Source organism: Ambystoma mexicanum, chromosome 12 (genome assembly GCF_040938575.1).
Source record: "Ambystoma mexicanum isolate Mex_15411 chromosome 12, UKY_AmexF1_1, whole genome shotgun sequence".
NCBI classification, from domain to species: domain Eukaryota; kingdom Metazoa; phylum Chordata; class Amphibia; order Caudata; family Ambystomatidae; genus Ambystoma; species Ambystoma mexicanum.
Genome location: NC_090936.1, coordinates 165,122,801 through 165,135,266, shown reverse-complemented (window position 1 = coordinate 165,135,266; position 12,466 = coordinate 165,122,801). Strand labels below are relative to the sequence as shown.

At 48.0% G+C, this 12,466-nt stretch overlaps 1 protein-coding gene across 2 annotated transcripts in view; it reads left to right on the top strand.

Annotated features, from left to right (window-relative positions):
• The window catches only part of PTPRR (protein tyrosine phosphatase receptor type R), a 1,074,582-nt gene that overhangs the window by 819,509 nt on the left and 242,607 nt on the right, over positions 1 to 12,466 (top strand). The window lies entirely within an intron of this gene.

The window sequence follows — 12,466 nt, the reverse complement described above, 5'->3', positions numbered from 1 at the left end:
CAGAAGAACGTTAAAGCAAAAAAAGGCAATAGGACAAATTTGAGGAAACTTTTAAGAAATATCATACTAACCTGTCTCCATTGCAGGTTGACCTGCCTGTGGCCCCACTTTTGGGGTCAAAGAAACCAAAATTAAAGAAAAAGAGGCTTGTTTTGCTGGATCCTTCTAATAGAACATCTAATGCAATCCAGGCTGGTGGCTCCTCACCGGCAATAATTGATTTTCCCCCATCCTCATGGTAACTCTATAGGGTGCAAACTTCGAATCCTATGCAAGCAGGCCGAACAGAATCTCCTACTAAAGTCAAGCTAATTGGGTTGGACGGCCGCTTTCAGAAGTCGGCCGCCTCATTGCCTTTATCCTTTCCTGACCAATGTTCTCTTTATAGTATTCTAAAAGGTACAGGATCAACAGCCAGCATGAAAAATTTGATGGAGCATCATTTATCCTCCGGTTAAATTATGAAAACTTTATACTCTTGGTCGAGTGACTCTTCTACTAAGGTAGATGCCAATTGGCAGAACATCCGTTTCCAGGAGTTAGCTCACACTCTACCTTTTAAGTCTCAGGTGCACAGGTCCATATAAAGTATCCTGCAATGTACATGGCCTAAAGACAGTGCTAAATATCAAATGGATTATTGGATACTCGCCCATACTTTTTTAAATTTTTATTATTTTTAAATACTTTATTTTTGAAGTTTGCACATACGAACGTATACATACGCACCAAACAGGTGCAGTCATAACAGTTATAACTTACATACATCCCTGCTCGAGTTCCCCCCACCCCTGACGCCCTGCCCAATGGTTATGGTATTTTTTACTTGTCCACGCCAGTTCGGTCTGCCCCTTGTGGTTTTACCGGGCCTCGCTATTCCTCCCTCTGTGTTTATGCATCTTGAGTTTCCGAATCTGAGGTTTCAGCACTGTATAGCAGATATGCTATGTATGGCCCACAGATGTTGGGGGCGTGCATGCAGTGGTAGTGTCCTTATGAATTCAGTGTCCATGTCTTGACAGTACATGATGTCTTTTTTCCAGGCTTCGAGTGTGGGGACTGGACCTCAGCCCCAAGCTCTAGCAATCCTCCTGCGTGCCAGCACCATGAGAAGGGCCGTTAGTTTACGTGATGCGGGCTGTAGATACCTGGTCAATCCGAGGAGGGCTCCCAGCGGGAGCGGAGCCACCTCCTCTCGCAATATGTCGGCTGTTGTCTGTAAAACATTGGTCCAGAATCGATGTATTTCGGGGGCAATTCCAGGCGAGGTGGAAAAAGTCTGCATTTGAGGCATTGCATCTTTCGCATTGTGCCAACAGCTATGGGTGGTGTCTGTGTTTTCTGGCTGGGGTGTAATAGGTTTGGTGCACGAAGTTGAAGTGGATTTGTTTAAAGCGGGTATTTATCGCAACTTTCTGGGTCTGGCGGAGGATGTAGGCCCAATCCTCTACAGGTATTGCAGCCTGGATGGCTGTTTCCCACTTTAACTTCACCCGGGGATCCAACTTCACTGTGTCTGTTAGCAGGGACTTGTATAACAATGACACTAGTTTCCCCTCGCCTTTGGCCTGAATTACGTTGTGTAGTAGGTCCCATGTCAGTGGCTGGTTGGGGAACAATGGGAACAGGACTTGTAGGGTGTGGCGTAGCCGAAAGTAGAGGAATATATCAAGGGAGGTGGTGCCTCCCCTGTCTTTAGCCATCTGTGGCGTTATGAAAGTGCCCTCCGGGAAGAGGTCTCCAAAGGAGTGAATGTTAGCTTTGTTTAGCCACGCCAGGAATACTTTTTCAGATGTGAGGGGGATGCCAGGAATAAATTTAATTGGTAGTAGGGGAGAGAATCTTATGTTTACCTTGTATTTCTGTGCAATCTTTTTTCAGATTGCATAAGTGGATAATACTGTGTTCAGCGTATTGTGTGGTACCGGGATGTGGCTGATGATGACAGCTCTTAGCAAGTTGGGGGATGCCAGGGCTCGTTCTACCTGCACATGTGGGCGGACGAAGTGTATTGTGTACCAATGACTAGGAATTGTGCTTGGGCTGCCCAATAGTATTTTTCTATATCTAGGAGCGCAAGGCCGCCACTTGTGGTTGGGAGTGTTAGTGTTGTGTATGCTACCCGTGCTGGTTTCCCCGCCCACAGTAATTCCAGGATGAGACTTTTGACTTTTTGGAGAAAGGATTTTAGCAGAAGCAATGGTATATTTGTGAATAAGTAGAGGAGCTTGGGGAGGATAACCATTTTCGTCAGTGAGGTTCTACTCCACAGCGTTAGGGGGAGTTACTTCCATCTATGAACCCGCTCCCGCAGGGAGCTCAACATTATCTCGTAGTTGTCTTTATATATATCATTGTGGCTGAGGGACATAAAGATACCCAGCTAACGGACCTTTGTGTTTTCCCTTTTAAAGCCGTGATCATCTACGAACTTAATGGTGTTTGGGGTCAGAGGGAATATTAATGATTTCGAATGATTAGTTTTGAGGCCATATATATGACTGAACTTAATCACCTCCCTCATCACTGGGTTGAGATTAGTTTGGGGATCATTGACAAATAGCATGACATCGTCAGCATAGAGGCAGACCACTATTCTATCGGGGTCCTAACGTAAGACCTCCGTGCAGTTGGTAGGATCCTAGTCGCGAGGCTAGGGGTTCCATCACTAAGGCGAAGATGAGAGCTGACAGGGGGCAGCCCTGTCTAGTCCCGCGTTCTAGTTTGATGTTCGAGGATCTAGTGTTTCCTAAGGAAATGTAAGACCGTGGGTCACTGTATAGTAGCGATACCATTTTAATAAAGAAGTTCCCCAGCCCCATTTGTCTTAACGTTGCGAAAAGGTAGGGCCATTCCACTGAATCAAATGCTTTCTCGGCGTCGAGTAATACGGCTATTGCCTGTTGTGTTGGATCAAGGGCTTCTATGATGCCGAATAGCCTTCTGATGCCGTAGGTCGTGCTGCGTCCTGGGATGAATCTGGCTTGATCACCGAGTACCAGTGCCGGCATGAGGGGGAGCAAGCAGGACACTAGGATTTTGGGCAAAATCTTGTTGTCCAGGTTGATTAAAGAAATCGGTCTGTATGATACGCAGTCCTCTAAATGTTTGCCGTCTTTGTGTAGCACTATCACATTGGCTTCGCGCAGTGTGGGTGGGAGGCTCCCTTGATCTATAGATTCTTCATAAACTTGAAGCAAGAGGGAGGCAATGGTGGCTGCGTAGGCTTTGTAGAATTCCCCTGAGAGCCCGTTGTGGTCTGGTGCTTTGGTGTTCGGGAGCTGCTTAATTGCCTCTAGAATGTCTTCCTGTGTTATGGGCGCGTTTAGAGGTTCACGTAGATCACTGTCTACCCAGTACAGTTCAGTGTCGTTGAAGAAGCCTTGCAGTGACTCAGGGTTTATGCTACTTTTGGAGCTATACAAGTCCTGGTAGAAGTCATGGAACACGTTGACTATTTCTTCCTCCGTGTAGACTACAGTTCCATGTGTATCTTTGATGCGTTCCATGCGGGTGGGTTTTTTGTCAATTCTTAGTAGGTGGGCCAGCAGTTCACCTGGTTTCTGACCCTCTCCGTATTGACGGATCTGGTGTCTATGCCCTAGGAATTTCAGTTTGCGCTCAGTCGTCTCTTTAAACTTTATCAATTCTTCCTTTAGGTTGGCTTGAGTCTGTGGGTCGGTGGAGGTGATGCATTCGAGTTCAAGTCCCTTCAGGCCCCGTTCACTACTGCCCAGCTCGTGGCAGATCAGCTTTGATATACCATTCTCTTTTGCCATGCATACACCCCGAATGTAGCACTTCAGTGTTTGCCATATGGGGCCAGCTGAACCCACAGAGTTCTGGTTTCCCTCTGTGTCTTTCTTCGAGTCGATCAGGCTGAAATTAACTCTCTTGTCGATTAGGATTGCGACCCCTCTTGCATAGGATGAGTAGGATGAGAAGTACCTATGACACCCCCAGGACTTGGCCCAGTGTTGTTCTGATGTTGGAAGGAGGTGGGTCTCTTGTAGCATGGCCATATTGATTTTATGTCTTCGGAGGTATTGGAGGATTCTTCTGGTTTTTGCTGGTTGGTTGCCAGATGTTCCAGGTGGTAATTTTAAACTGTGTTACTGGGAGATGGGTAGATGATGGGAGGTGGACGTGACGTGGCCGGCAGGTTTCGTTTGTAACCTAGGCGTGTGTAAGGATCTGTTGGAGTTTAACTCCGACGGGATGGAGCTCCATAGTGTGGACGTGATGGTGCATGGATGAGCAGTCGATGGCGTCTTCGTGTAATTGGGCCTCATTACACGGTAGGCGGAGAACCATGGCGCAATTAGCGCCATGGTTCATGCCGGTAAAATACCGGCACCGCCTTGGTGGAAAGAGGAATTACCGCCCCATTCCAAAGTTGGCGGGGCGGTAATTCCCCCTTCCACCATTGCCCTTCCCCATTCCCATTTTTGTCCCACAGGGCATAATGAATGGAGAAGGCGCTAATTACGGCACCGCAAATTGCGGTACCGTAATTAGCTCCCTGGGTCCCTTTGCGGGTTGGTTTTTAACGCCTGCAAAAAGCAGGCGTTAAATTCCCCAACCCGCAAAGGGACCTCGTAGTAAGGTGGTAAGGATTTAGCCGGTACCGGTAAAATACCGGTACCGGTAAACCCTTACCGCCTACCGTGTAATGAGGCCCATTGTCTTCCCTCCCCTGCGTGGGCAACCCCCAACTTGCCCTCGATAAACTTTCCCTTCCGAACAAAACAGTCAACATTGCTGCGCCCGGGTCGCTAGTAGCCCTCCAAGAGGAAAATGGTCTACCTTCCGTTATAGAATGTATGTGCTGTGGTGGTTGTTTCATAATGATAGTAGTAACATGATGCTTTTGGCTATTATTGTCTATGGCACCATTTATGGCGGGTCTCTCCTCATCTGGCCTCTCCTTTGCGGTCGCCCGTTGTTCGAGGCGAGTCTGCAGCCAGCACAGTCTAGGTAATCACTAATTTCCTCCGGTGTATTGAAGAATTGGGTTTTTCCTTCGTGTTGGATGCGAAGTTTCGCAGGGAAGAGCATTGAATACTGTATTTGATTGTCTTGCAAGCGCCGTTTAACAGCAGCGTACAATCTTCTCTGCACCTACACTGCTTGGGAGAAATCAGGAAAGAATTGAATATGATCTCCCTCGTATTGGAGGTCTCCTTTTTCCCTGGCCGCCCTGAGTATCACGTCCCGGTCTTTGTAGTTTAACAGCTTTGCTGTAATCGGGCGAGGATTAGCTCCTGGAATTGGTCTTGTGTTGGGGACCCTGTGAGCTCTTTCGATGACAAACAGCTGGGAGAGGGTCTCAGCTCCTAACAGTTCCATACAGATCTTTTCCACGTGTTCTTCCATTTTGATCCTAAGCTGTTGCTCTCTGACCCCGACAACTCTGATGTTATTTCTACGAGAGCACCCCTCTAAGTCTTCGTTTTTGGCGCACACTGCTTTCATTAGTGCTTCCAGCGAGGATACTCTGGAGGTCAGGGACGCTGCACCGTCATCAAGATCCGACACTTGGTGTTCAACTGCGTCTAACCTGTCTGCATGCTTGTCCAGCCGATGCTGGAGTTGATCGACTTTCGAGGAAAGTGTGTCTAATTTGCTGCCCAGGCCCCCAATCCCAGCCTTCAGGTCCAGCAGGATCTCTCTAATGTCGAAGTTTTACGCTTCTTCCTCTATCTGGGAGGCCTCCTGTGTATGTGATTGCGGTCTGCTATTGGGATTAGCCGCTTTAGAGGAGGAACTGGCTTCAAAGTTCAGTTTTCTTTGGGATTTGTCGGTTTTCCCGATGTTCAGCTCCAAGGGGAGCACCTTTTGCACTCGAGCAGTGGTCTGCTACAGAATTGAGAATATTAGCTGGAGGTGAGCACCAGCGAATGGTGATTTTCCTCATTACTATGGGTGAGCTGTGCTGCCTGGATGCTGAGCTGTGCGTGATTCTGTCATGTTGCAACTTGGGCAGGAACCCCTCCTGTGCTGCCTGTGTGTGTTAAAGCGGTTATGAAACTATTCCGCTGTTTATCCTCGAGGTCTCCATGTAGGGAGGAGGTAGGGGAGTGCCTAGTGAGCACGGATGGCCGTGCGGATTAATTGGGAGTTGTTGGGACGAGCACTCCGCCTCTGCCGCGCTGTGTACTTGTAGTTAGTAGTGGCAGTGTTACACCTTGCAGAAACCTTGTGCGCTGCCTTTCACTCGAATAGGAGGTCTGCGCCGTCCGCGGTGCAGGGAAACCACCCAATTGCAGGCAGGTATTGAGGACTCGCAGACGGATCAGGATGCCCGCGGGGCCGGACCCTGCAGGCGATGACAGGATGGTGCTTGTCTGGGGATCAGATCCTGCAGGGGTGCAACGTGGTGCCCTCCAGTAAAGAGGATGTTCGGGCACAATCACCTTATGTTCTGGTGTTTAGGGTTGATGCTTGGTGTTGGGATCAGCCGCGGCCGTCTGTTTGGGGGAACAGCTTGTCATTGGGGGTTGCGCGGTGTGGTCTTGTTGCTCCTTGACAGCCACGCAGCCTGGCAGGCTGAAGAGGGGCTGCGTAGTTCGTTATGTTCAGGTAGTGGTGTGCGTTGCTTTGGGGCACTTCAGGAATGTGACTTCTGTTGCCAGAGGGCCAACGAGCTACTCTCCACACCCCCCTGATGGTCGGGAGGCCCTATGCGTGGCTAGGACTCTCCTAGTGAGCGGGGCCAAGTCGTCTGTAATGGCGGGTGCTCACGTGCGTATCATTGTTGCATATGTCACACGGGAGGACCGGTACGGCTGGAAAGCCCGCTGAGCGAGAGGGCGCCCGTGGAGCCACGCGTGCCGTGGAGCGCTTGTACCTTGTGTTGGCTGGGGTTCTTCCGAGCGGAGTGGCGCCGCCTCTTCTCTCCCTGCACTGGGCCGCCTCAGCACCAGTGCTCACTTGCCCCCCTTCACGCTGCGGCGCGGAGCTCCCAGCAGGTCTCGTCTGGCACACGCTGGCTGCTCTCCTTCCAGCGCCGGCCCACCGCACGGCAAGCCCGTCTCTCCCCAGGCGCTCACCGCCCCATCAGCGAAGACCACGAGTCTGTGCGGGCGGAGGGGGGGGGGCTTGTTGGCAGGAGCTTTGATGGGTCCGTTAGTGGCCATTTGATGAAGTCATGGGCACAGGTTGTGCCATAGTGTCTCGTGCAGGCATTGGTGGCCGTAGCAGGTGGAATATACACCACAGGAACGACGATTTGTCAGGATTAATTAGGAGCTACACAGAGCTCACTGGGAAGCCGCCATCTTGGATGGCCCTCTAGCGCCCTCTATGAATACTCGCCCATAGTTAAAATCCTGAGCGACATTTGGAGATTAACCGAGAAAACACTCTTGAGGAAACAACAAAAATGCCAAAGCTCTTATTGAAACAAGTATTTAGAGGTGGTACTCCTCTAACCCTGAATAGAACGAATGTGCTGGCCCTGTTCTCGGAAGTTCCTAATGTCTGTTCCATTTCCACTGGAGACATTGACTTGGTGGAGTATATTCATCCACTCAGGAACGATAGAGCAACCCTAGAAATGTCATCTAAGATTGTGTATGAAGCGATATTAAGGAATTCCCACCTTTAAGACAACTGGGTTATGACATTACCCCATATGAGTTTCCTCCTCTGTCCAAATAGCCTTTTGAAAATCATGGGGGGTTCCGTCAAACTGAACTGAAACGGGGTCAGTCATAACCACCAGGGAGGTTAGAGAAAAGGGGAGAATGGTATGCCTTTTGGGGTGGGAACAACCCTGATTTGAATATGGTATTTCCACTCTGTAATGACTGGGCAGGCTAAAGAATTATGGGTTGGTGGGTTGCCCGGAGCTCCGCCAGAGGTTAAGAGCAATTCTGAACCTTTCAGCCATCACCTTTTGTTTTGCTTATGGCATTTTGAAAGGCAAAACCATTAGGCGTATGTTCTTTCATGGGGACACTGTCATATATTGGGAGAGCCAGCGTGGACATGTTTTCTTAATATATCATTACTGGCATTTTGAGCAAAGCAAACATGAGTATGTATTTGTGCAGATAGCATGGAAATGTATGGGCACAAACGGTGCGACAATGTTTTTCCTGGAATTTATTGTTGGCAAAGGCCTCTTGAAAATGCTATGGGAAATGCACCTGTGCATTGTTGGTGGCTTTCATCTATAGCATTTTTGGTGTGGAGACCCTACAACATCGATTGAAAACTGTCTGGCTGTTTACCCATTTTTTTCCACAGAAAACTTGCCGTATGATGCACCATTTAAACCCATTGTTTGTTCTTGAGGAGAAAACCCTGAATGCCCCTTTATTGGGTTGGACCCCCTCGCTGGCATATTTGTGTGGTAATAAGCCCTGAGATAGCGAGCCAATACCGCCCAAGGTAATGCCCTCGGGGCCCATATTTACAACGGGGGCATTACTGCGGGCAGTAGTCGCCTGCCGTCGATGGGCTTATTGCCATTAGTATTCCGGGTCCTGCAGGCTCGGGAGACTACTTTTCCCGGGTTTGCAGTTCCGGAACACTAATGGCTGACGAAATCTTTTCAAGCGGCATTTCTTTTGCCGTTTGAAAAGTTTTTGTTACAGTATGCGTTAGTTCTAGGAACACTAGAATGCGCGTACTGCTTCATTATTACGGAGCAACAGGGCGCCATTTTGGGCCAACTTGCTCCATACTAATGAATGGGAGGAAAATAAAAATAAAAAAGGCCACCGTGAAGGCGTAAGTGCGTCCACGGGATTACGCTGTTGTAAGCCTCGGAAACTAGCCAATCCACATGCAGCGTATCCCGTGAATTTGCTGCGCCATTTACTAATGGGTGAAATTTACCCCCACTGATTACACAATTCACCAGCAGCTGCTGCATCTAGTCGAAACATGCATATGTTACCACTGTGAAATCAAACATGCACTACCACACATTATATTCAGACTAAATGTAACCATTAAAAAAAAGTAACACGAAAGCCTCAAAAGGTACTCGTGGTAAAGCTACTCACGGGCCAGTTTACACTTTTTGTTGTGTGCACTGTATTCTGGCATCTCAGAGAAATATACACTGGTTTGACACAAGAGCAGTGAACAAACAAAAATGGCAGAAAACAAGTTGAAGCTTAGATACAAAAGGATCTGCTATTGGCTTGAAAAGAGGCTGTCCAGATTCCAAGTCTTAAGCGAAAAGTTACAATACATTGAACGTGTCTTGAGGAATGTCTGGAGGTCAGAGGGCACGAGGTCCACAGGACTTGTGATTAGTGAAGGAAATGGGTGTGTGGGCTGGAAGGTCGCATAACTCGGGGCGTTTGTGGAAACTCTTTGTAATCACCAGGCAGCAAGAAAGGATGGGAGGTTTCCTCTCTTCACACTGTCAAGAGAACAAAACACACACACAATCAGTCATCTTGGGAAGGCAACGGCAGACGCAGCATTTGAACAGGCCCTCGGATTGCTGACCGCCATTTTAGCACTGTTGGGTGCCAAATAAGAACGTGTCTTAATTGGCAGTGCGAAGGGACGGATGTCACTGTGAATTCCTTCAACGTGTTCGGAGGGAATACGTGCTAACGAGCAGATTCGGCTCATGTGTTCCTTTTTTTTGCTTGTAATTGGCGATTTGTTTTGCGTGGCACGCAAGCTGTGACCCAGTATATTGCCAAGAGGACAGGTGGGGGTTGGAGAGGAACGTGCGCGAAGGGTTAAAGGGATGTGTAGGAATGTTGGGGGAGCAAGCACGCAGGGGTGATGGCTTGGCAGCTTCCACAGCTGGGCAAAGGGCTGCATTTCGGATGCCCACCCAGGTCAAAAAGGATGACTTTAGAGACCATCCTGGAGACATCCGATGATCAACGAACTACATTAGAAGTCATTCCCACATCATCAGAAGTCATCAGGCTGTTAAAGTCATCAGCAAATGTCTCCAAATGGTGGGTGATGATTTGGAGATGAGCTTAGGATGACTTGCTGATGATGCCAAGATCATCCGTATTTTAGAAAACTTTGTTCCTGATGATTTTAGGATGACTTGCCGATTACTTCAAAAGCGCATCACCTTGTTTGCCTCTGATGATTTGGGGATGATTCTGGGATGACTTGCCGATTACTTCAAGAGCATCACCTTGTTTGCCCCTGATGATTTGGGGATGATTCTGGGATGACCTGCCGATTACTTCAAGAGCAAAAACATGTCCCTGTTGATTTGGGGATGATCCTGGGATGGCCTACTGATTACTCCAAGAGCATCGCCATGAAACATGTTTGTTCTTGATGATTTGGGGATGGCTAACTGATTTCTTAAGAGCATCAGAGTTTGTAGGATGATTTGCGGACTAATACTGATTGTCAGTCAGCTTTTGCTTAGTTGCCCTTGTGCTGAATGATTTTCAAATGCTTTGCTAAGCACACCTATTTGACTATGTTGGGCGAAAATGGAAGCCACAGGCCTACATATAGCATGCACCCCCTGGGTGAGAGTCCTTTGCCATCCCAGTCAAAAGCAGGCCTCCAGCACCCTCAAAATCCCCAATGTGGCAAGGGTAAAGCTTGAGACTATGTTGGGCAAAAATGGAAGCCACAGGCCTTGACATACCATGCACCTCCTGGGTAAGAATCCTTTACCATCCCAGTCAAAACCAGGCACCCAGCACCCTCAAAATCCCCAATGTGGCACAGATAAAGCTTGAGACTATGTTGGGCGAAAATGGAAGCCACAGGCCTTAACATAGCATGCCCCCCTACCCCCCGGGTGAGAATCCTTTGCCATCCAAATTGTTTTAAAAAGGCATCCAGCAACCTCAAAATCCCCAATGTGGCAAGGGTAAAGCTTGAGACTATGTTGGGCAAAAATAGAAGCCACAGGCCTTAACATAGCATGCAACCCCTGGGTGAGAATCCTTTGCCATCCCAGTCAAAAGCAGACACCCAGCACCCTCAAAATCCCCAATGTGGCAGGGGTAAAGCTTGTGACCAAGCCTCTCACCTGTCCCTGTCATATAATTCAATGGACTCTCACCCGTCCAAAACAAAATCATCTGCTTTCACCTGCCTTGGGGCTCTGAAAGGTTGAGAGGCATATGGCTTGGGTGGTGGAGTTGCTGTTGGCAAGGTGGGTGGTGTGGGTCGTTCAGAGCAATGCAAGGTGATGTTGGGAAGTACGGGTCGGTGAGTTACTGCAGACCTGCCTACATTTGAAACCTGCCTACATTTGAGACCTCAAGAAGTGCTTGAAAAACCAGAGGATGGGGGGTGGGAGGGGCCACCTGGAGGTCCTGGAGGTTAGGCAAATCTGATTTTACTGGGGTAGCTACTTGGGGCAATGGGGTCAGCTGCTGTGGTGAGGAAGGGTGTTTGGGTTGCCTAAGTGAGCTGCTATGGTGAGATTGGTGGTGGTGGCATAATATATGTATATAGAGCATTTTGCCTCTGAGCTATCCTCCCGGCCCATGAGGTTGTGTGGTGGGTCTGGGTGATCGATTTGCTCGTGTTAAATGCCAAGTGTGGTATGTCAGGAGAGCCACTGGTGAAGCCCAGGAGGAGAGTAGTCTGAACCCAGAATTTTCACTTGTGTGGTTCCCTGCACTGGAAAGGGAGATATCAGGACCATATGGGAGGCAAGGAAACATTTGAGCAATACCATGATTGAGGCCTTTTTAGAACTGTGTTCCCTACAAAATAATTCACTCCCAGGTACCTCAAATTTTGTCAGCCTAGAAACAGCAAGTTCTAAATGATTTTCCCATGATAAGACGCTTTAGGCAAGTGGCGAAATCAGGACTGGAGTCCAGTCTTGCAATTGAAGTACTTAACCACATATCTACCCATCTGCAGTTTGTGGACATGTTTGGGTTTTGATGGAGATGACTTAAAAAGTATGCAAATCACATGATAAAGCAAGCTGACAAACATAACCTTTGTGATATTTTTCCTCATATGTTGTCACTTGTGATTTGTGCGACTCCTGCACCAGATGTGATACTTTAGACTCTTAGTTATTTAAATCATGAATGGTTTTATTTTTCATGTATTATTTTCATACATTCCAGTCATCTAAGTTTACATGAAAACACTTCTATTCTGCCAACACGTGTTTCACCACAGCTTTTAGCCGTGGTTCCTCAGGAGAGATTCCTTTCTTTTTTTCTGAAAAATAGTCGTTTTTTGATTTCAAAACTTGAAAAGTGGGTTTCTTTTATGCCAAATTGATAAATCTTAATCTTCTTGTTATTTGCCAGGTCCGATTGCCTTAAGCATGCTCGCCGGGATCACCTTTGTGATAATAAGGTCACCTACTTTTAGTCATTGTTTGATGGAGGCATGCAGCTGGTTAATAAAGAGGATTTCATTTAACTGTGCTGCTCATAACAAAGCGTGTTTTTTTCTTCTCCCCTTAATTGCACTGGTAAAACTGCAGAATCGCCGTCAGGCCTATTTGCTGTGTCTGAACTGTTAAATG